The sequence below is a fragment of the Anolis sagrei genome, chromosome 1 (genome assembly GCF_037176765.1).
Source record: "Anolis sagrei isolate rAnoSag1 chromosome 1, rAnoSag1.mat, whole genome shotgun sequence".
Classification (NCBI taxonomy): Eukaryota; Metazoa; Chordata; class Lepidosauria; order Squamata; family Dactyloidae; genus Anolis; species Anolis sagrei.
The window spans coordinates 283195214-283219058 of record NC_090021.1 but is presented as its reverse complement, the minus strand read 5'-3'; the positions used below and the strand labels follow the sequence as shown (position 1 = coordinate 283219058).

General features: G+C 40.7%; 1 protein-coding gene across 1 annotated transcript in view; it reads right to left on the bottom strand.

The window, feature by feature from the left end:
- GALNT16 (polypeptide N-acetylgalactosaminyltransferase 16) overlaps positions 1-23845 on the bottom strand; it is a 255113-nt gene that overhangs the window by 148334 nt on the left and 82934 nt on the right. The window lies entirely within an intron of this gene.

Sequence of the window (23845 nt, the reverse complement as noted above, 5' to 3'; positions counted from 1 at the left end):
GGTCAGAATAGTCTACACATGAACATGGAGAATGAAAGAAATACCATCAATTGATCAATGGCTCATAAAAATAGCGGAAATAATGAATATGGACAAATTAACTCATTTACTTGCAAATTATAGCAACAATCCTAAAAAAGGGATGAATTGGACATTATTCAAAAACTATTTGAAAAAAGAAAAAAGAAAATGACACTATAGCTTAAGAGAAGAAAAAGGAAAACAACTGTTCCTATTGGAAGATTAGAGGCTGGCTGTTAGCACAGCTGGTTAATCACTATCAGCAATAAATCACTGCTGACTGAGAGGTGGCAAGTTCAACGCCTGAATAGGGATTGAGCTCCCAACTGTTAATAGCCCAGCTTACTGTTCACTTAAGCAGTTTGATAACAGCTGTGCTGTGAGTAGAGAAATTAGGGACCGCTTCAAGCGAGGAGGTTAATTTATGACACCATAAAATTTCTGGAGGGAAAGGAGGAAATATTATGATCAAAAGTCTCGGCATCATGACTGGATGAAGTAACAGCTCCCCCTGTGGCCAGAATTGAGCAACCTCCAGGATCCAAAGTGGAAAAACTGCTGAATGACCTCTGTCTATATGTCTTGTATGTAAAAAAAACCACGCCACTGAATGTTTGCCGTGTATGTGTGCATTGTGATCTGCCCTGAGTCCCCTTCTGAGTGAGAAGGACAGAATATAAATACTGTAAATAAATAAATAAATAATAAATAGAGAAGAGGTTGAGCATACATTGAATTAGATATAGAATAAAGACTATTTAATCACGATGAAGAAGATTAGAAGTTAACCACACACCCCTACCTTCCCTATTTTATTTCCCTTTATATCTACTGTTCTTCTTATAGGTTTTTCTTTTTTCTCTCTCTTTCTTTTTTCCTTATCTTCTTTTCCTTTTCCTCTTTAGTGGATAGTAGCCTCAATTTTATTTAAAAATCCCTTTCCTTCTGCCTCTTTCCCTCTTTTTTGATATTGATACATATCTTTATTAATAAAAATCATTTTTAAAAAGATGGGAGTTCTTTGGACAAGACGGTCAACTAATCCAGGTAGCTGTGCAGTTAAAGCATATCCTTGTTGTCATGATGCTTTCCCTGAATGGTCACTCGTGAAACCTAGGAAGGCTTCTAGACTTGTTGCTAACAAGAGTAGGTGGCAAAACCAAGGACTGCTCCTTATCTACTTGATCTGGTTCACCAACTGGAACTTTACCTAGAGCAGCCATTTGTTGCCTCCATTATTTCTCTCTGCTAGCCATCTCCAAAGAAGATTTTTTTACTGTCATCCAACATTGTGCCTCTGATCCTAAAAATTGTATAGGAGCTTCAATTAGTGCAAAATAAAGATGCAGACAGAGTTCAGGAAATCAGGATATTAGAGCAGGTTTGCACCAGCTTCCCATAACTTTCAATCCTAATTCAAAGTGATGCTATTAACATAAGGTAAAGGTAAAGGTTTCCCCTTGACATAAGTCTAGTCATGTCCAACTCTGGTGGGTGGTGCTCATCTCCATCTCTAAGCCGAAGAACAGGCATTGTCTGAAGACACCTCCAAGGTCACCTAGCATAACTGCATGGAGCGCCGAAGCAGTACCTATTGATCTATTCACACCTGCATGTTTTCAAACTGCTAGGTTGGCAGTGTGGCAGTCATTAGGGAAAAAAGGTAATTATAAAATAATGAAATTAATGAATTAGTCTTACCTTTAAGGCTTTTCTGAGGCTGGAGGGAAGAATTCTGGTGAAAAGGGAAACTAACAGATGGAAATAGAACTAGGACAAGGAAGGAGCCATATCTTAAGTCAATATTTGAGGAAGCCAAGGCTAAGGCTGAAGGCTGAGGTAGGAAACCTGGCTCTAAAGGTAAATCGATAATTATTGATCCAAAAACTAGAACATCTGAATATATGGTACAACAGTGCCATCTATCCTCCATCTGATGTAAATAGCAGGTAATTCAGTCCTATGATATTCTAATAAGAATATAGGAAAATATTGTGAAAATAATTACAGAAGAATTAATAAGAGAAATGCTTGCTTTGAATAAGTTAAAGATACATATATGAAGATATATGGAGTCGTATATGTGTGAAGAGATATATGAAGTTAAGATTCACTTTTTCGTAATTCATCTAGGAACGTGGCTGGTCAGCTGATGAAAGGGCAGTGGAAATTATAGTATCTTGCCAACAAGTGTTCTTGGCCACGATTCCTCGAGGACAAACTGATATTGATTAGATTGTGTAAATGTCAAGAGAGTTATGCCCATGTGTAAACTAGGTAATTCTGCCTATAAATACTGGATGCTTTTGGGGTAGTGCTCTGTGCCACATCAGCCATTTTTGGAAGCTGGAGCACCCTTACCCGGGTAAGATTAAAATTCTGTGAACTTGCAAAAGCTGTCTCTGTCTCTTCCTTCTTCGCTGATCTCCTGGATTCTTGGAAATTGGGGACCCTCCCGCTACAGCAGAAGCTGGGGTCAACAGTGGGAGCTCACCCCACTCCCTGGATTCGAACCGCTGACCTTTCAGTCAGCAAGTTCAGCAGCTCAGCAGTTTAACCCACGGCATTACTACTCATTATTACCATACATGATCCTATATATTTTGGAATCTGGTTACATGAAGGAGGACCCACTTCTATGTTTAGTTTTACTTTGGAGGCCTTCCTTTGGTACTCATCACCTAAAATCATTTAGCAAACAGGAGAAGGCCATTTTTGTGGTGGATCCAGGACCCCATATACTCATTTAGCCCCTGAAGCAGATGAGCCAATAGCCCCTTATTCACTGAAATCATGGTGTATAGTATCAAAAATTAGCCAAGTTAATTTGAAATACGAATCAGCAAATCCAATAAGTCCCTTCCTCTGGTAGTAAAAGAAAATCAATAATAATAAAGTGAACTATTTGCTGCCTTTTTGTATCTTCCAACATCTGCTGCCTGGGGTGGATGCCTCATCCTGCTGAACAGTTGGGCTGGACCTGGTTTTTATTTTTTTCATTTATGGAATATCTGGTCAATGGAGTTAGTCCTAGGCCGGTTATATTATTATACAAAAGCTATCTTTCACTTATTTTTCTTTTAAAAAAATAACCTCCAAAAGACTCATAGGCTTCCAAATCAAAGAACTGCCTATATTAGCTTCATTCCTCTAATGTTGCTTACACACTGTTATGCTTGTGATGTATATTGCATTAGGACTACATGGTCATAAGAAATGGCTGGAAAAAATCCCTTAAATAATTAATTTTTAAAACCCCACTATTCTAAAAATAACAGAAAGTATTACCTGTTTCTTTGGAGGGTTTGTCATGCCCAATTAAAGTGATTTTTTTTAAAAAAAATGTAAGCGCAGCAAAATCCTTTAAAGGAAGTTACCAGCAAGTCTGTTTGCCAATTATTTCGAATGCAAGGAGTTTTCAGTGCTCCTGAGACATGCTTCAAGATAGGCCTTTACATAAGCTTTTTCTTAAAGTGTTAACAAAGGCTTTTCAAAAGCTATAGCCGATCATTTGTTCATCCATTAATTGGATGTATCTCCAGCTTTTCTTCAACACAGATTGAAGTTCCTCTGTCCCCATTTTTCTCCCCACAACAGCCCTGAAAGGTAGGTCAGTTTGACTTATGGTCATGGCTTTGGTCTCCCAAAGCCATCCGTAAGGAGACCAAGGAACTTGTTTATAAAGCTGTTATCCTCCCAACTCTGCTATACACCTGTGAAATGTGGACTGTCTACAGAAGCCACATGCAACTCCTAGAATGATTCCATCAGTGTTACCTCTGGAAAATCCTGCAAATCCCTTGGGAAGACAGGCAGACAAATGTCAGTGTGCTAGAAGAAGCAAAGACCACCAGCACTGAAATGATGCTCTTACGCCATGTTGTCCAAATGCCCGATCACCGCCTCCCAAAGCAGTTACTATACTCTCAACTCAAGAACAGGAAACATAAAGTTGGTGGACAGGAAAAGAGATTTAAAGATGGGCTAAAAGCCAACCTTAAAAACTGTGGCATAGATACCGAGAACTGGCAAGCCCTGGCCCTTGAGCGCGCTAACTGGAGGTCAGCTGTGACCAGCAGTGCTGCAGAATTCAAAGAGGCATGAATGGAGGGAAAAAAGGAGAAATGTGTCAAGAGGAAGGCGTGTCAAGCCAATCCTTATCAGGACTGCCTTCCACCTGGAAACAGATGTCCTCACTGCAGGAGAACATGGGGATCAAGTATAGGGCTTCACAGCCACCTACAGATCCACCTCCAAGACACTGCACTGGGAAGACCATCATCCTCGAGCTACAAGGGATCGCCTAAGTAAGTAAGTAAGTAAGGTTGTGGCTTTCCTATCTGAAGATGTTCTTACTGTAAGCAGGAAACATACTCGGTATGCCCCACTTTAGTATAGATGTCTTCCTTGAAACAAAAGAACCACCGTCTTTCCATGTCTCCTCTGAAGAACAGATGTGTGAGTACACGCACAAAGATCCAAACTTTGCCAAAGATTTTCTTTGCTCCCAGAGAATAGCATTTCGTTTATTCAATTACCTCAGACGATGAGCCTTGCCAAAGAAAAGTACAGAAAAGAAAAGAAAGGTGTTGCCATGGAGACTGAAAGATCAGCCAGCTGTTTCAAATAATGTTGCTTTCCCATCAACACAACCATGACCATCGCCTGCTTTCTTGAGTGACCATTTATGTGGCACCACAAAACATTTTTTTAAAAAGGTCAGAGCAAGGCTAGCACGATACTTCAGCAAAATATGTCTTAGTTCAAATTTCCCAAATTACTTGCATTCTTCATCAGGGAAATTTTGTTCACATTTTCTCCTGCAGTCCAAGCGTATCTTCACACACACAAAAACACAAACTCTCACGCAGCCAACTCATAATGCACAGGCTTGTTCCTTTTTCCTAAACACCACATCATCACTGGACAAAACATATATCCCCGAGGATTGGCAAGTCTCGGGCCCTGGCTGTACATCTCCAGCTTTTGTGACTCAAGTCTGAGAAAGAAGAAAGGGCTGTGTGAAAATCTCCAGCTCAGTTAACAGAAAAGGGGCTTGCCGCAATTTGTAGGGTTTTAATAATTTGTTAGTGCAACTTGCAATGACTTACCAAATTTACTAGCCCAATTTCTTATTTCAAACCCTATTGAGGTGACAACAGGGCTCACCTTCCACTCTGCTCTATGGCCACCTTCTGGCTAGGATCAAGCTAGAGCAGGCATGGGCAAACTTTGGCCCTCCAGGTGTTTTGGACTTCAAGTCCCACAATTTCTAACTGCCTCAGGCCCCTTCCTTCCTCCCTCTCCCCTCCCCAGTCGCTTAAGCCACTGAAGGGGAAAAGAAAGGGGCCTAAGATGTTAGGAACTGTGGGACTTGAAGTCCAAAACACCTGGAGGGCCAAAGTTTGCCCATGCCTGAGTTAGAGTATACAGTGTTCCCTCACTACTTAGTGGTTCACTTACAGCAGACTCGCTGTTTCGTGGATTTTCATATATATATATATATATATATATATACACACACACACACACACACATACACACACATACACACACACACACATTTTATGTAGTGAGGGAACACTGTAGTGAGGAGGGACGAACAGCCGCCCCTTCACTCTCTTTACCTTCCTCTTCCTCACTGCCACCGGGGCCTCTTGCTGCCGCTTGGCAGCAAGAGGCCCCTGAGGTGATGAGGAAGAGGAAGTTAAAGAGGGCGAAGGGGCGGCTCTACTTCTCTCATCACCCTCTTTAACCTTCTTCTTCCTCCTCCTCACTGCCACCACCAGGGCTTCTTGCTGCCACTTGGCAGCAAGAGGCCCCAGCAGCGACAAGGAAGAAGAAGGTAAAGAGGATGAGGGGGTAGCTCTTTTTCCCTTCTCGCCCTCTTTCCCTTCCTATTCTTCATCACTGCCGCCGTCGGGGCTTCTTGCTGGTGCTTGGTAGCAAGAGGCCCTGTGGGTGATGAGGAAAACGAAAGTAAAGAGGGTGAGAGGACGACTCTTCTTCCCGTCTCACCCTCTTTACCTTCCTCTTCCTCCTCCTCACCACCACTGGGGCTTCTTGCTGCGACAGAAAGATGGGCTCAAAGCCAACCTTAAAAACTGCGGCATAGACACTGAGAACTGGGAAGCCCTGGCCTGTGAGCACTCCAGCTGGAGGTCAGCTGTGACCAGCAGTGCTGCAGAATTTGAAGAGGCACGAATGGAAAGCAAAAGAGAGAAACGTGCCAAGAGGAAGGCACGTCAAGCCAACCCCGACCGGGACTGCCTTCCACCTGGAAACCAATGCCCTCACTGCGGGAGACGTTGCAGGTCAAGAATAGGGCTCCATAGTCACCTATGGACAAACATGTCCTCTCTGAGCATTTTCTAAGTCCTCCAGGCAATTAAAATCATGCTGGAACTAGTGATGTCCTGAGAGTTGTCCTCTATATGAATTTCCTAGGTCTTCCAGTATGACTTTAATTGCCTGAAGGACTTAGAAAATGCCTAGAGAGGACAAGCGTGGTCAGATGTGTGTACTGGTCCTGTGGATATGGGGGTCGTACTGTATACTCACTGATTTTACCATCCATCTTATTTCTCTTATTCATTAAGTCTTCAATGTTAGCATCATCAGTGCTGTGATCTTACTACTTGAGAGACTTATTGGCCGTGAGGCTTTCTACCCTTGTTGTTTTTATACATTTACAAGTCCCTTTCAAGTTACAGCAACCCCCAAGCCATGAGTTTTCTTAGTAAGATTGTTCAGCGGAAGTTTGCCACTGAAAGAGATTGTGACCATTCAGTAGGTTTCCATAACTGATCAGGGATCTGAATCCTGGTCTCCTGGGTTTAAAAATGTAAGCCACTAAGGTACATTGGCTCTATTTTCAACCTGATTTATTTTAATATTCTGCCTTTCCCCCCAAAATTGAAAGTCAAGATGGCTGATTGTGTAAAAAATATTACCTTACACATACCTAAACTATACATTAAGTATAATTGCAACATGGACTGTCAAAGAATGGTGAAGAATTTAATGCATGAATGGCATGGAATGTCTAGATAAAACTCAGTCTCTGCAGGGAGCATCTGATCACCTTCTCTTTTCCCCTCCCCTTCCTCTTTTTCCATAGTTACGCTTGAAGAAACACATACAGGGAGTAGACAGCTTAGTTGCTGGGTTTTAACATTTTTGATTGTAACATTTAAAAATAGTAATCATTAAAGGAACAAAATGGAGTTGTGTAAAAATAAGGCATTCTTACCAAAAGTTTAAAACAAAGATTTAAGCCTAAGAATAAAGCATTTTACCAAAGTTTTAAGTCAAAGTTGAAAAGTAACTACAGTTATTGAAATAAATATATTTTCCATAGGAAAATACAAAGTTAACTATATTGTTTCAAAGTGTTCTAATCAGTTATCTGAAAGGCTAGTTTGAAAATTCCTCCCAATATTTTTCAACAGCTATATCGATGCACTACTCTAATAATGAAAGATAATTCATGTTTCCTTACTCCTTAGAAAGTGTTCTAAGTCTTTTAACGACATTGCTATGTGTCCAGAGAAGGGCAACTAAAATGATCAAGGGTCTGGAGAACAAGCCCTATGAGGAGCGGCTTAAAGAGGTGGGCGTGGTTAGCCTGCAGAAGAGAAAGCTGAAAGGAGACATGATGGCCATGTATAAATATGTGAGGGGAGGAGGAAGCAAACTTGTTTTCTGCTGCTCTGGAGATTAAGATGCGGAACAATGGCTTCAAACTATAGGAAAACAGATTCTATCTGAACATTAGGAAGAACTTCCTGACTCTGAGAACTGTTCAGCAGTGGAACTCTCTGCCCCAGAGTGTGGTGGAGCGTCCTTCATTGGAGGCTTTTAAACAGAGGCTAGATGGCCATCTGTCGGGGGTGCTTTGAATGCAATTTTCCTGCTTCTTGGCAGGGGGTTGGACTGGATGGCCCACGAGGTCTCTTCCAACTTTATGATTCTATGATCCTGAACTTCACATGAATATGCAAAACAGCAAACCCAGTTGAAATGACAGACTTATAAGAGTTGACCTGGAAGACCTAGAAAATGGTTAAGGGATTACGCATTTTGTTGGATATGAATAAAATGAAAGCATAGATACTGGTCCCATGGATACAGGGATCATACTGTACTAAAACAGAGTTACATTTCCTTTACAGACCTCCTTATCTAATGCTGAGAGTTCAGACGCAGAAGGGACAGTGTATTGTTGAAGCCTTTCATGGCCGGAATCATTGGTTGTTGTAAGTTTTTTGGGCTATATGGCCATGTTATAGAAGCATCTAGAAGTTACTTATCTTGGACAGTGATTTTCAGAACCCACCAACTATGCAGAGCCTGGAAGCAGCCACCAAGAAGACACACAACTCTCTCAGCTCCACTGACTGTTGGTTTATTTCCAGGCACAATTCAAAGTGCTGGTTATGACCTGTAAAGTCCTGTATGACGCAGGTCCATGTTATCTGAAGGAATATATGCACTTGTAATAACCTTCCTGAGTTTGCAATTTCCGAGGGAAGTCAATAAACCTGAAGATCTCTAAAGTGAGGCAATCATAGAGTGGACATATCATGAGACAACGTGACTGGGGAAAAAAAACAATTTCAGTGTGAAAACCAAGCTGTGAAAGATGGCATTGGGTCCTGGGAGATGTTACACTTCCAAATGAAGACCAATTAAGCATTTTCAATGTTTCAGAAAAATGAATTTGGAGCACACATTTGCTACCTTGAAAATGCATCTGCAAAATGTATGCAAGCTGTTTTCACCACACTTGAAGCTACCTGATAACTTGTGGGGTGAATTCCATCCAATTCAGTAGGACTGTGTAGATGCAAAATGGAGTTGTGTTACGATGTCATTGATGTACAAGGGTTTGAACACATGTCACCTCCTATATAAGTTCAGTACTCTGTTCAATGAATACCTCGCAAGCTTTCTTACTTGGGGAAATTAATCTTATGAATTCTTTTTAATAACCTAGGTTGCTAATGCATTCATAGCTGGGGATCCTGTGTGTGGGAAGCACAGTTACATTACAAGCATTGCTGAATCTCTCCCAGGAAATAAGCAGCAATAGAGCAAGGAGCATGGAAGAAACAATGTCTTCTCTTATCTGAGGCAGGCAAAATCAATGCTGGAAGCAGGGGCATCCTCTCCCTCTTCTCTCTTTTTCTTTAGGAGTCAAATGGAGTGCCAATTAAGGGTGAATTGTCAGGGACAAATTAATATTATGGGAAGCTCTGGAACAATAATGTAGGCTAAGATCTCCTAGGGTACAACTGTACAGATTTTCAATGCAGATCCTGAAGCTTCAGTGGTTAAGTGTTCTTGTGTTTTTAAACACTACCTGGCAACTTACCATGCTAGAAATGGAGACAAGGGAAGGATGAAATGTGTTTAATTGGCCAAACAGTGAGTAGAGAATTAGGCATGGATATGAGTCAGTAGGAAAGAGGAAAAGAATTTTGAAGACATTGAAAACAGAGGGCAGTGCCCAATTAATTCATCCCAGCAATGGAAGTTCCCAGTCATTAAATGTGAAGGCAGGGGAATGATCTTCCATGACAACTCCTGTGTATCCCTAAAATACATTCTAGAGTAGCCCCCCCCCCCCCCCCGGTGCTTTGGACTGGTAGGCTGTTAGGAATTGTGGGAGTTGAAGTTCAAAACATTTGGAGGGCTTTTTTCATGTCAGGAGCAACTTGAGAAACTGCAAATCAGTTCTGGTTTGAGAGAATTGGCCGTTTGCAAGGCTGTTGCCCAGGGGACAGTCAGATGTTTTGATGTTTTACCATCCTTGTGGGAGGCTTTTCTCATGTCCCCGCATGGGGAGCTGAAGCTGACAGAGGGATCTCATCCGCGTTCTCCCTGGATTCGAACCTCCAACCTGTCGGTCATCAGTTCTGCTGGTACAAGGGTTTAACCCACTGCGCCACCAGGAGTTCCTACCTGGTGGGCTGAAGTTTGTCCATGCCTATTCTAGAGAGTTGGAAGAGCCTCTGAGGCAGATAAGAGGTAAATGTAAAGGTTTTCCCCTGACATTCAGTCCAGTCATGTCCGACTCTGGGGGTTGGTGCTCATCTCCATTTCTAAGCCAAAGAGCCAGTGTAGATGCCTCCAAGGTTATGTGGCCAGCATGACTGCATGGAGCAATACTACTGCAGAATACGAAGGAGAAAGAAGAACTGAAATTCAGTTGTAAGAATTACAACATGTCATTGACTTTCACCCTGAGATCAATTCATACCATTTCAAACATAATTATAAGGATGAAAATGTTGTTGTGTTTTTCTTAAATGCCTTTGAGTCAACTCCAACTTCTTGGCAAGATTTGTTCAGGGGACGTTTGCCATTGCTTCTTCTAAGGCTGAAAAAGTGCAACTTGCCCAAATCCACCCTATGGTTTTTCATGCTGATTGGCGATGTGAACGCTGATCTCTGGATTCCAAATCCAGCCTTCAGGCTACCATACCATGACTGTTCAAATTAGTGGCTCTACCTAGTTTGGCATTTTTTTCATCCTTTTATCAGCACTGTGGATTGTGGTTCAAGCAGCAAGATGCCTTGCCTTCCTCCCCATTTCAAGCCATATACACCAACATTTTGGTGTTTTATGGAATTTTCATAAACTCCATTTTCACCTGCACTATTGGTCCTTTAATTAGTTCTTATTAAAGTTCTAATCTATTCTTCCGTTACTTTTATTTGCAGGTAGAGCAAGTCCTTTCACTGTGATTTTTAAATCACCATGTTTATTTTGTTGTTACAATTATACAATTACAATACAGCTTCCATATAAGCAGGACTGAAATCTACAGTTTCATTGATCTATATCTGACAAAATACAGCCTGCCTGGGAAATTTTTAAGCCCTTCAACATGACTCAATGGCCTCTTGAGCTGGAAATCCTTCATTATAATAGGAGACCTACTCCGTTGACAGGAGCCAGCATGGTGTCCTGAGATGGTTTTAAACAGCTGAATTTTAAGTAGATATAAGTAGATATAAGTGATTTTAATATTTGAGTATATTTATAGTTTTATGTCCCGGCACTGAATGTTTGCCGTATATATGTTGTGCTCTGGCCTGAGTCCCCTGCGGGGTGAGAAGGATGGAATATAAATGTTTCAAATAAATAAATAAATAAATAAATAACATTTCGATAGGGTTTAGTATTATCTATAGTTTTGCATTTCCAAACAAAGTCCAGAAATGTAATCCCCATGGATACTAGGGTTTCACTGTGTACCAAAGTGATGTCAATTAACAAACAAATATTGAGTGTGGTTTGGATGCAAAGAGGAAATAACGAATTCAATGAGGTAATGTGGCTGGAAGATATGAGCAAATTACTAATTAAACAGCTAGCAGCCACAGAGAGAAAGCTTCCACATTTGCTACTCTGCTTTGCACAAAGCAGTATTACAACTGCATGTAAATGGCTGTGTGCTGATGAATACAAACCAGGCATTTTAAAAGATGGACATGCTGCAAACCAGCGGTGTTGTAGTGGTTTGGGCACTGGACTATAACTCTGGAGACTAGGGTTCAAACCCCCACCTAGTCATGGAATCCGCTGGGTGATCTTGGGCAAGTCACACTTTCTCAGGAAGGTAATTGCAAACTTCTCTAACAAAGTATTGTCAAAGACTTTCATGGCTGGAATCGCTGGGTTGCTGTAAGTTTTTTTGGGCTATATGGCCATGTTCCAGAAGCATTCTCTCCTGACCTTTCACCTGTATCTATGGCAGGCATCCTCAGAGGTTGTGGGGTCTGTTAGACTAGGAAAATGGGGTTTATATATCTGTAGAATGTCCAGGATGGGAAAAAGAACTCCCCCAGGCAGTAAGAAGCCATGCCTTGAAACGGCTCGGCCACTACATGCTAATCAAGGTGGCCAATTGAAACATTCACACCTACCTTCAATAGACAAGAATTCTTTCCCACCCTGGACATTCCACAGATATATAAAACCCAATTTTCCTAGTTTCCAACAGACCTCACAACTTCTGAGGATGCCTGCCATTGATGTAGGCAAAATGTCAGGAGAGAATACTTCTGGAACATTCAGCTAGAAAAACTGAGAGCAATCCTCTAACAAATGTTGCCAAGAAAACCCCATGACTGATGTATTTAAGAGTTGCCATAGGTAGGGAAATGACAAACAACAAACCAGAAGGAAAATATAGGACTGTAGCTCATTTGGCAGATTTATCATAAAATAAGATTAGATTTATCATAATATCAGAATGGACAAATAGTTTTAATTCCCAGTTGCTTCTACATCATAAATTTCCATGGAATTAAAATGTATACAATTTATATCTTAGTTAAGCAAATACATGAAATATTGCATCGCTACCAATATTTATTCAGGTGTACATCCCACTGAAGTTAATGGAAAGTGCATCTAGATAAGTGTCAACAAGACTACATCCTCTGGCTACAATCTTATCTATACTTCTGGTATAATAAACTTTCTCAAATTCAAGAGGATTTACTGTTGAGGAATATTCATAGGGTAGTGCTATAAACATAATTTATACATAGGTATATCAGAAAACCCAATAAGACCATATTTGAATAGTCCACATTCAAATCAAGTGTGATTTACTATGCTTGTCACAGAGTATAATGTATTTCCTATTTTTATATATATAGATTGAACATAATACGCACTTCCTTTGAATGTAATCTATGCATTATATAGCTGCGGGAAGATTGATGTATATTGCATTGTATATAAAAACACATTATGCTGCATAGTAATAATATATCTTAAAAGATAGGAGACATCCATTCGTCTTTAAGATGGCAAATTATGCAGGAAAGGGAAATTTGTTCCCAAACTGGAGATAATCTGAAGTAACTCAGGACCCTCACATCTATGAAGGATTATGACAAGATCAGTCATCCTAACAGCATGAAATGCGTTCAACTATCATCTTTGCCTCTCCCTCAGATTTGGTATGTATGCATTTTTATGATGCTGATCCTGCTGAAGCGTTCCCATGTTGTTAATCCTTTCAAGCACACACACACCTTTCCTGTTAATATTTATAGATGAAATAAGGTGTACAACCTTGATTTTATGCATGTTTACTAAGAAATAAGTCTCACTAAATTCAGGGGATTTATTCTGACAAATATGTGCACAAAACAATATTTACTCTGTGTGTGTGTGTGTTTTAAAATATTTGACAATTACCATATAGATAGACTGACATGCTATTATTGAATTATAGATGTGTAAATGTGGGTTATGTACACACAAGTCCCTTTTCGGACAGAGTTCAGAGGGCCACTCGATTGCCACTATGCTGTGCACCATTCAAAACTCCCAGGGCCAGCAGTTTCTAGTCTTTGGATGCTCCTTCAATCTAGTGAGAAGAGAAGAGAAGATGAAAGTGATTCATGCCATGAAGATATTGATGCTTTGAGTCTCTGGGGGAAGAAAAAGGTACATACACTCCATCCTCATTTCTTTCCTTCGCTGAACTGAGACTAGCTGCTTCTCCATGGTCTGAAGCACATACTCCTTCCTTCCCAACAAGCATGAGACAACAACAAAGGGCCTTCCTGGTGCTTGAATGCTCCAGGGCAGCAAGAAGGTATCGAACAGAATTTGCGGAGTTAGGTTCACATGTAGGATCTCATACAACTATACAAACACAATGAACAATGACAAGTGCAGCAACTAAAGTGGGGACAGAAGCAAAGAAGGCAGGTGTTGTCAAAGTCTTTCATGAATCACTAGGTTGCTGTGAGTTTTCTGGACTGTTTGGACATATTCCAGAAGCATTCTCTCCTGATGTTTCGCCCACATCTATTATGAAGTTGTGAGGTCCGTTGGAAACTAGGCAAATGAGCTTTATATATCTGTGAAATGTCCAGGGTTGCAGAAAGAACTCTTGTCTTTTTGAGTCAAGTGTGAATGCTGCAATTGGCCAGCTTGATTATTTATTTATTTACTGTATTTGTATACCACCTTTCTCAGCCAACTGGCAACTCAAGGCGGTTTCCAACAAATCAGTACACACAAAAACATAATATAGATTAAAACATTAAACAGATTAGCATTGAATGGCCTTGCAATTTCAAAGTCTGGCTGCTTCCTGCCTGAGGGGATCCTTTGTTTTGGAGGTGTTAGTTGGCCCTGATTGTTTCCTTTCTAGAATTCCCCTGTTTGCTGAGTGTTCCTCTTTATTTACTGTCCTGATTTTAGAATGTTCCCCCAGGTAGGAAGCAGTCAGGCTTTGAAGCTGCAAGGCCATTCAATGCTAAGCAAGGTGGCCAATTGCAACATTCACACTTGCTTAAAACAGACAAAAGTGCTTTTCCCACCCTGGACATTCCACAGTTATAAAAACCTCACTTGCCTAGTTTCCAACAAACCTCCCAACCTCTGAGGATGCTGCCATAGATGTGGATGAAACGTTAGGAGATAATGCTTCTAGGACATGTCCATACAGCCTGGAAAACTCAAAGCAACGCAAAGAAGCCATGCTTTATTTTCCTTCTTGATAACGTTAACAATTTATGCTTTTCCTTCATCACATCTGGCCACAATGAAGTAAGATAGGAACAGAAGAACACACATGGAATCACTAAGATGTGAGGCGAAGGCTGGGCATATTGGTTGCAGAACAAAACTGCAGGAGACCCCTGCCAGCATTACAGCATCATCAAAATGAAATCCCAGCAGGAAGCAGTAGAGAAGACTGCTGCAGGATATAAAATTTTTAGCCAAAGAGCCAAAAGTAACATTTTGGGCAGCAAACTATTTGAACGGAAAACATGTGCTCAGAATCATCTTTGCATGTTCCTCCACCTGTACTGCTCCAGACAGATTGTGGTTGTTCCCTGCCTATATACAGTAATGATATCCATAATCTATGATTTTGGGGTTAATTCCCCTTTTAATTATTAATCTAGAAAGAAGAGCACAGTCACAAAGGAAGACACAACAACAGTTTCAGTATAACCACAGTAATATCATAAATGGACCCAAACAATGGCCTTCATAATAGATGTGGCCTCCAAGGACGACATGCAGCAAACATGTAACAGCTGGACATTTATTGCAGTAAAGCTTGACATCTAAGAAGATTGCATTCAGCGCTTCTGTATTCTATCCAGAACGGCTGAATTAAAAAAGGGGGACCATATTATAAATTAATCATATTTTAAAATATATTTAGTGGTAGCTAGTGCTGGTCATGCAGAAAAATACAATAAAATTGCAAACATACATCACAATGGTATCTTTATTAGGCCAACCAAAAGGCACATAATATATCCAATATATCCAATAATATGTACTTCTTCAGTAGATACATATACTATTCACTTGTACAATATTCACTGTTTATAAAATGACCCAGTTTCTTTCTCCTCCTCCCATTTTCCCCCTTTGAACTCTGCTTACTTCCATTGCTGCAATCTGGGTTCAAAATACAAAAGTAGCTCTCATTCAACCTGCTCAGGGCCCTTCCACACAGCCATACAACCCAGAATATCAAGGCAGAAAATCCCACAATATCTGCTTTGAACTGGGTTATCTGAGGGCCCGTCCAGACCATACCTTTATCCCAGGAGGTCCCACAGCAATCAGGAGGATGGCCTGATGCTGTTCTCTGTAAACCTGGAAGTAATTGCAACAAAAGGCAAAAACGCAAGATTTCCAGGTGCAGGAATATTGCAGTTTTAAGTCGAATATACGGATCTCCGCATGTCTGTATGTCCCTGCAATCAGAAATAACGGGATTTTTTAATTTGGGTTTGTTCCTGGGTTTTAGATGCTTGTTCCTGATTGGTCAGTTCCGAAAAAGAAGGTGACACTTGAGTAGAAGGCAAAAACTTTGTTTGTGTGCCAGAAACTTCATAAAAAGTGAGGCAGGCACATTTTCTCTGGCCAGGAGAAAGTTGTGGCCCCTCACTCAATGTTGTACACGTACATCTTTTCACAAGAAGAACAATCAGGGACAGTCATGTATAACCCATAAACAGAATCTTGTTGTTGGATGTCACAAGTACACAACCACAGATGGCCAAGCTGTAAAAATAATAGATAATGAAAAAGTTCAGTTCCTGGCTTAAAAATGTATGTTCCTGTTTGTGTACTTCTGCCTTGGACAGTAGTGATTCTATCACATTAGGTTTGTTGGGGGGGAGATACTTCATGAAACATCTGAAGGGAACAATTTTTTTTGGTCAGGAAAAAGAACAGAACTTTTGTGATTATCTGGAAATTCGAATCTCCGCATATCTGCATATCCACAAGGCTTTTTTAAAAAAACTGGAAGTTTATTTATTTATTTATTTATTTGGGGTTCTTGTACCCCGCCCTTCTCACCCCGAAGGGGACCCAGGGCGGCTTACAGCTGCAAGGCGCACTTAGACGCCTGCTACACAAACAATCATCACAAAAAAATAACAGTACAAATTCCCACAATTCAACATTATCCAATAAAATCAGTAAAATGATAAAATCAGTAAAAACAATACAAACCTGGATCTTCCTCCTACCCATCAGTGTACAATTAACTCAAAGATCTGTTTTGGTTCCATTTCGACAATCCTGCCGATCTTACATATCTGATTGTCTTATTTGGTTGTCATTGTCTAATTGCCTGGTTGCCCAAAGGCCTGGTTCCACAGCCATGTCTTCACCCTCCTCCTGAAGGAGAGGAGGGTTGGTGCTGTTCTGATTTCCCCCGGGAGTGAATTCCACAGGTGGGGGGCCACCACTGAGAAGGCTCTGTTTCTCGTCCCCACCAGCCTCACTTGTGAGAGTGGTGGGGTCAAGAGCAGGGCCTCCCCAGATGATCTCAAACTCCGAGGTGGGACGTAGAGGGAGATACGTTCGGACAGATACACTGGACCAGAACCGTATAGGGTTTTGTAGGTTAAGACCAGCAGCCATTTTGGAAGCTGCTAAATCTGGGATCTAAGCATGAAGTCTGGACAACAGAGACAGTAATCCCAGGACCAACAGATCTGTAGGTGGACCTCTTCTGATGTCCCGGGATTTTTTTTGCCCTTCACTAAAACCTGTGATTAAGTGCTGTCTGGAAGCGCCCTGAGTCCACACTGCCATATAATCCCATACAAAGCAGATAAAGTGACATTTTATTTGGCTTTGTGGAAGAGGCCTCAGCAGGGAGGAATATTACACTTTTCAGATGACTCAAGCAAAAGCAAACTGCCAATCCCTCTTGCATTTATGTCTCCTTGAGCTCACTGGAAGAAAAATGGGGTATCAATGTGATTACTAAAAACACAATAAATTAAGAAACCTCCATTTTTCATAGGACATTGGCATGGTAGCTAGAGTGGAATCATAGTGGTATAACTGTTGGTATGACAGGGCCCTGGTAAGAGGCAATTAAAATACAGCAAAAAGAGGTATACAAACCACAGTGACCTGGCAAAGCAAAGAATTGGTGGCTTTTGAAGTCTCATTTAACAATGCAGAGTGTGGATTTGATCAAAGCTTTTAAACATGAAAAACCCAAATTATGTTTCTCTTAGCAAAAAAAAATGCTTCATCTGTAACTATGAAAATAGGAGGGAATGAGTCCTCCCTCTCCTGGTCTTAGAATTATTTCAAGAAAATATTTGGGAACTAATGTGGAGCACCTGCATATCAAATCCTGACACAGGAAACCCTGTTACCTTTTTGCCTATATGGGTGCCACACCTGAAGACCCCCAAAAGCAATAATTGTGAAATGGCTGGGACTGCATTAAATATGTGTGGATGTTTTAATAACACCCACATACCCAAGCTATTATCCTACAGACGTATAGCATCCTACCCACCACAGAGGATATGAAGTTAGATCCCTTTGTTGATTTGCTCATTTATTCCATTTGAACTCAAATGACCTACATTCAAGACTCTCTTTCTCCCAGTGATCCTTGTCTATACAGAGCGACAGCTGGGTATGGGACTGATTAGTACCCCAGAAAGGCAGAAAGCATTTCAGATTTGGCAGGAGGTGGAACAAGGACTCCGATTCACCAATGAGCTCAGAGTGATGGGCCAAAATGGGCAGAGGGAGGAGGGAAGGGCTGTGTGAATGACTGACCGGCCAGAGGAGAATACAGAAAAATAAGTATCCCAGCAGGAAATGAACACACTGGAATTCATAAACTGAAGGACAAATGTGAGTTGCATGTTAAAGTCCCAAGCAGAGGAGAAAGACAGGGATGAAGCTGTTGCTAGACTTGGGGGTTTGAATTGCTGCAATAGGCAAAATTCCTTGCTTGTATGATTCTTCAATCTGAATTTTGGAAATCTATGCTATGGGTTGCTGTGAGTTTTCTGAACTTTATGGCCATGTTCCAGAAGCATTCTCTCCTGACGTTTCATCCACATCTATAGCAGGCATTTGAGGGGTCTGTTGGAAACTAGGCAAGTGAGATATATGTATCTGTGGAATGTCCAGGGTGGGAGAAAGAACTCTTGTCTGTTTGAGGCAAGTGTGAATGTTTCAAATGACCACCTTGATTAGGAAGCTTGGCTGGTTGCTACCTGGGGGAATCCTTTGTTGGGAGGTGTTAGCTGACTATTTGTGGTCAGTTGCAACATTCACACTTGCCTCGAGCAAACAAGAAGTTCTTTCTCCCACCCTGGACTTTCCAGAGATATATAAACCCCACTTGCCTAGTTTCCAACAGACCTCACAACTTCTGTAGATGTCTGCCATAGATGAGGGCAAAACATCAGCAGAGAATGCTTCTGGAACATGGTCATACAGCCTGGAAAACTCACAGCAACCCAGTGATTCTGGCCATGAATCCCAGACTCCAAAACATCATGTTCAAATTTGATACCTGGGGATGGCCTCTAGAAGTGTCACAAAGGATGGATTACTACTAATATTTCAGAGAGGCAGAGGAACAGAGGGAAGGGGGTTGCTACAAAATAATGGCAATGAAATCCAACTGGCCCATCCTATGTCTATTTGGAATCAATCCCTCTTGGGTTTAATGTACCACTTTTAAATGCTGAGCGACTAACATAATCCAATCATGGTTTTAAATTTTCCTTTGCAGAGAGTAGAAGAAAGAAAAATGGAGAACATGGAGGGTAAAAATGAACAAGAAAGATTATGAGTACAGCTGGTGAAAGCAGGGGAAGAAGGAGATAGATGATAAAAGATAGGGAGGAGAAAGAGGGGAAGAGAGATGGTAGGACCCATCCAGACAGTGTCTTTATTGCGGTGACTCCCTCAATAAAGAAGGAGCTGTCCAGACAACATTCTGGACAGTTCTGAATTAATTCGCTACAAAGCAGAAAAACCCTGGTTTGTAGTGAATTAATTTGATAATGGATTTATTCAATGCCTTCTTGTAATGCGTGGGATAAATCCATCCGGTATCTGGACTGCAGTCCAGACACCATTCCCACAATTTTCCTGACTAAATTAGTCCGAAAAACTGTGGGAATACTCACCTCCCTCCCCCAAAGCCCTTTGAAAAGTTAAGAAAACTTACCTGGCTTCCAGTGCACTCTTGGAGCAGCTTTCCCAGTGTGTAGAAATTACATGCCAGGAGAAGAGGAGGATGAAAATCACTCCCGCAAGAACATCTGGATACCCACCCCAGAAAACACGCGCTTTTTTGAGAGGGGGGGGGGTGAACAGGTTCCCAGGAAGATCTGCATTTTAGAAGGCCTTTATCTCAGGATTCTCCTGGGATAAAGGCCTGTCTGAATCTCCCCCTAGAGAGGGAGTGATATAGTGGATGCATCTAGAAGATGTAAAGAGGGAGAGAAGGAGAGAAAAAAAGAAGAGAAGGGGAAGAGAAGATATTTAGCCAGGAGCTGTAGATGGGTAAGGAGAGGGAAAAGAGAATTAATCTAGTGAGTGTTAGAGGTGATACCAATAATTTGTGACAAGGAACTGTGGAAGGAAGGGAATGTAGGTCCAGATAGAGAGTTTCCCTGATTTGTTACTGCTGTTTAAGCATACATTGGATTACATAGCCATTGCTGCTAGCAAATTGTGTTTAACTTAAGGGCAAGTTTTAGGGGAAACAAATTGGGATTTAAGTCTGTCTGGAATCAGATTGTCCATCTGCTTGGAAGAATTTGGGAGAAATAGTTGCCATGCAAAATGCTACTTTCCTTTGCTCTCTACAGGAAGTCCTTCCTTTTTACCTGTGATGTTCAAAGATAGATTTGTTTATTTGTGGTATGTGCAGACTGTATTTTCTGTAATTGCTAATTGAGAAAATGGAAATGTACTCTATTTATCTACTTGTGAACATGTTTGCCTGTAGGGATTTTTAAACATGTTTCTTTCTTCTTTTACTTGAAATTAATAGATGTTGAGCAAACTGAGGGTCTATTACTCTAACAGTTCAATGTCTCCCAATAGTTTCAGAATCTTTTGGGGAAAGTCTAGCCATTGGCAACATATTATTACTTGTCTGTATTTAGTGAAGCCATTCTACAACCAACATAGAGCTAAAATGTATAGTTAAATCATAAAAGAAGTCAAGTAATTCCTAACTATGTTAGAAACTAAAATGTAACATAGTTAAACCATTATGACTGAAGAAAGAGATTAATTACAGCAAACTATTTTTATTTTTGTTGCCAAGCTTTGATTATGGTTTACATACCAATTTTGTGTTATTTGTTTTTCTATTGCAAGATAATACTTTTTTAAAATCCAAGTGTTGCTTGAAGTTTCAGGATCAAGGATGTCAAAAATGTAAATGGATGAATGGTCACACCTGACTTCACTGACATGGTATTAACACTTGGGAGATAAGGCATTTTCTCCCTACTGTCCTTGTGTTTTTACTGCTTTCCAAATATTTAGGAATGTCATATGCAGCTTGCTTGACCAGCACTGAAACTACCTCACGCTCCATTTACCAGTGAGGATTTCAGACAAAAGGGACTGCGGGCATTTTGTTTAAGAGCCAAATAGAATTTGGTTGAACTGATTGAATTTTTGCGCTAACTGCATTGCTTCAATTCCAAGACTCTGACATCAATTTGAACTGACAAGATCTTCAGCACTGGGTTCCCTGCCTGCTGCTTGCTCAAACATTGCCTCATGCATGGCATCAAATTCAGCCCCTCCTCTCACAAGAATGAAATGAAGAATGGTATGTGCCAAGAAAGAGCAGCAGGGCGGGCAAAGATGAGGAAGAATCAACAGAATCATAGAATCACAGAGGTGGAAGAAACCTCATGGGCCATCCAGTCCAACCTCCGCCTAGAAGCAGGAAAATCACATTCAAAGCACTCCCAACAGATGGCCGCTCAGCCTCTGTTTAAAAGTCTCTAAAGAAGAAGTCTCCACCACATTCCGGGGCAGAGAGTTCCACTGCTGAATGGCTCTCACAGTCAGGAAGTTCTTCCTAGTGTTCAGGTGGAATCTCCTTTCCTGTAGTTTGAAGCCACTGTTTCACATCCTAGTCTCCGGGACAGCAGGAAACAAGCTTGCTCCCTCCTCCCTATGACTTCCTCTCACATATTTATACTTGGCCATCATGTCTCCTCTCAGCCACCTTTTCTTCAGGCTAAACATGCCCAGTTCTTTAAGCCACTCCTCATAGGGCTTGATTATTCTAGTCACCCTCCTCTGGACACATTCCAGCTTGTCAACATGTCCCTTAAATTGCAGTGCCCAGAATTGGACACGGTATTCCAGGTATGGTCTGATGAAGGCAGAATAGAGGGGTAGCATGACTTTCCTGGATCTAGACACTAGACTCCTATTTATGCAGGCCAAAATCCAATTGCCTTTTTTTTTTTTTTTTTGCCGCCGCATCACATTGTTGGCTCATGTTTAACTTGTTGTACATGAAGACTCCAAAATCTTTTTCACATGTACTGCTCACGAGCCAGGTGTCCCCCATTCTGTATCTTTGCCTTTCATTTTTTCTGTCGAAGTGGAGTATCTTGCATTTGTCTCTGTCAAACTTCATTTTGTTAGTTTTGGCCCATCTCTCTAATCTGTTAAGATTGTTTTGAATTCAACAACATCAACATTTTTATTATGGTCCAAAGACCATAATTGCATTGTAGGCATACAAAGTATGCATGTAATGGGATTAAGAACATCCAGTTGATTGAACATACAAATGGATAAAATTTACAAGTAAAAACTGTTTTGAATTTCCTTACCACATTTCCAGCACAAATCCGAGCCACTTTTATTAAATTTTGATATTTTTTCTGGTGTAAAGTACCATCGATAAAACAGCTTAAACCAATTCTCTCGTAGGTCGCTGGCTTCTGAATATTTTATTTTTGTTGTCCAAATCTTTTCCCACTGCTTTGTTAGTATGCTATGTCCTATGTATTTAGCCCATTCCACCTGACAATTTTTAATTTGTTCTTCTTCCGTGGACCATGTAAGTAATTGTTGATAGATGATTTTTATTAATTTCCTTTTCTTTTCCATTACTATTTCCCATACTCCTTGATCTAGACTGAAACCATATTACTATCTTCTTTATATTCCTGGTATATTTGATGGTAGTTTAGCCATGATATCTTCCTGTTGATCTGTTTTAGTTCATCCAAAGATTTTAACCTTAATTCTCCACCCTCATTTTTCTTTAGTAGTTGTTTATAGGTCAGCCAATTCTTTTCCTCCAATTCCCTTTTATGCTTGGCCTCTGTTGGGGATATCCATAGTGGGGTTCTCCTATATAACCTGGGTTTGTATTTTTCCCATGTTCTAATCAGGGCTGCTCTTATATAATGATTAGTGAAGGCTTTCTCCACCTTTCTTTTGTTATACCATAGATATCCATGCCATCCGGCATGGATATCGTGGCCTTCCAGTGCTAACAAGGGTCTATTCTCCAGTGTAGCCCAGTCCTTTATTGCTACCAAATTACAGGCCTCGTAGTAGGCCTTGAAGTCCGGTAGCCCAAGACCTCCCCTTTTTTTGTCATCTGTTAGGATTTTTAGACTGATTCTGGGTTTTTGATCTTTCCAAATAAATTTGCTCATATCTACATTCCATTTTTTGAAGAGGTAGTCATTTCTTAATACTGGTAGGTTTTGAAAAAGGAACAGAAGTTGAGGTAATATTGTCATTTTAATTATAGCAATACGCCCTAATAATGAAAAGTTTTTATATTTCCATCTATTAAGATCATGTTTTATTTTTTTCCATAATAGTTCGTAATTATTTTTTACTAAATTTATATTACTTTTTGTTATATTCACCCCTAGATATTTTACTTTCTTTTCAATTTGTATCCCCGAAATTTCATTCTGCTCCTGTCTTCTGGGGTATTGGCTATCCCTCCCAATTCGGTGTTGTCTGCAAACTTGATGATCATGCCTTCTAACCCTTCATCTAAGTCATTAATAAAGATACTTTGAAAGGGTGAATATTCCAAGGAGAAACATGAGTAGAACTTTGGAAACGTGGAGTTTTTTTCTGGACTATATCAGAATGCTCCAAACACTGTTCTGGTGAGTTCTGGAGCTCTAGTCTAAAAAGAGTAACTTTTCCAAATTCTGGCCACGAAGTGGAAGCTGAGATAGGGGACAACTCTACCAGCAGGGACCTTTAAAAAAGCTTCTTAAGGTGTATCTACGGCCCCTTCTACACTGCCATATAAAAAGTCTGACTTGGACCTTTTATTCTATATCTGGGGCAGCACATGAGTCAACCAAAGGGCAATCCCTATTCCAAAGACATGTTGTTATGAGCCTTCAAGTTATTTGTGACTCATGATTACCTCAAAACAAGCCCATCATGGGGTTTTGTGGGGGCTGAGTGTGTCACCCAGTGGGTTTCCATGGTCAAGTGGGGTAA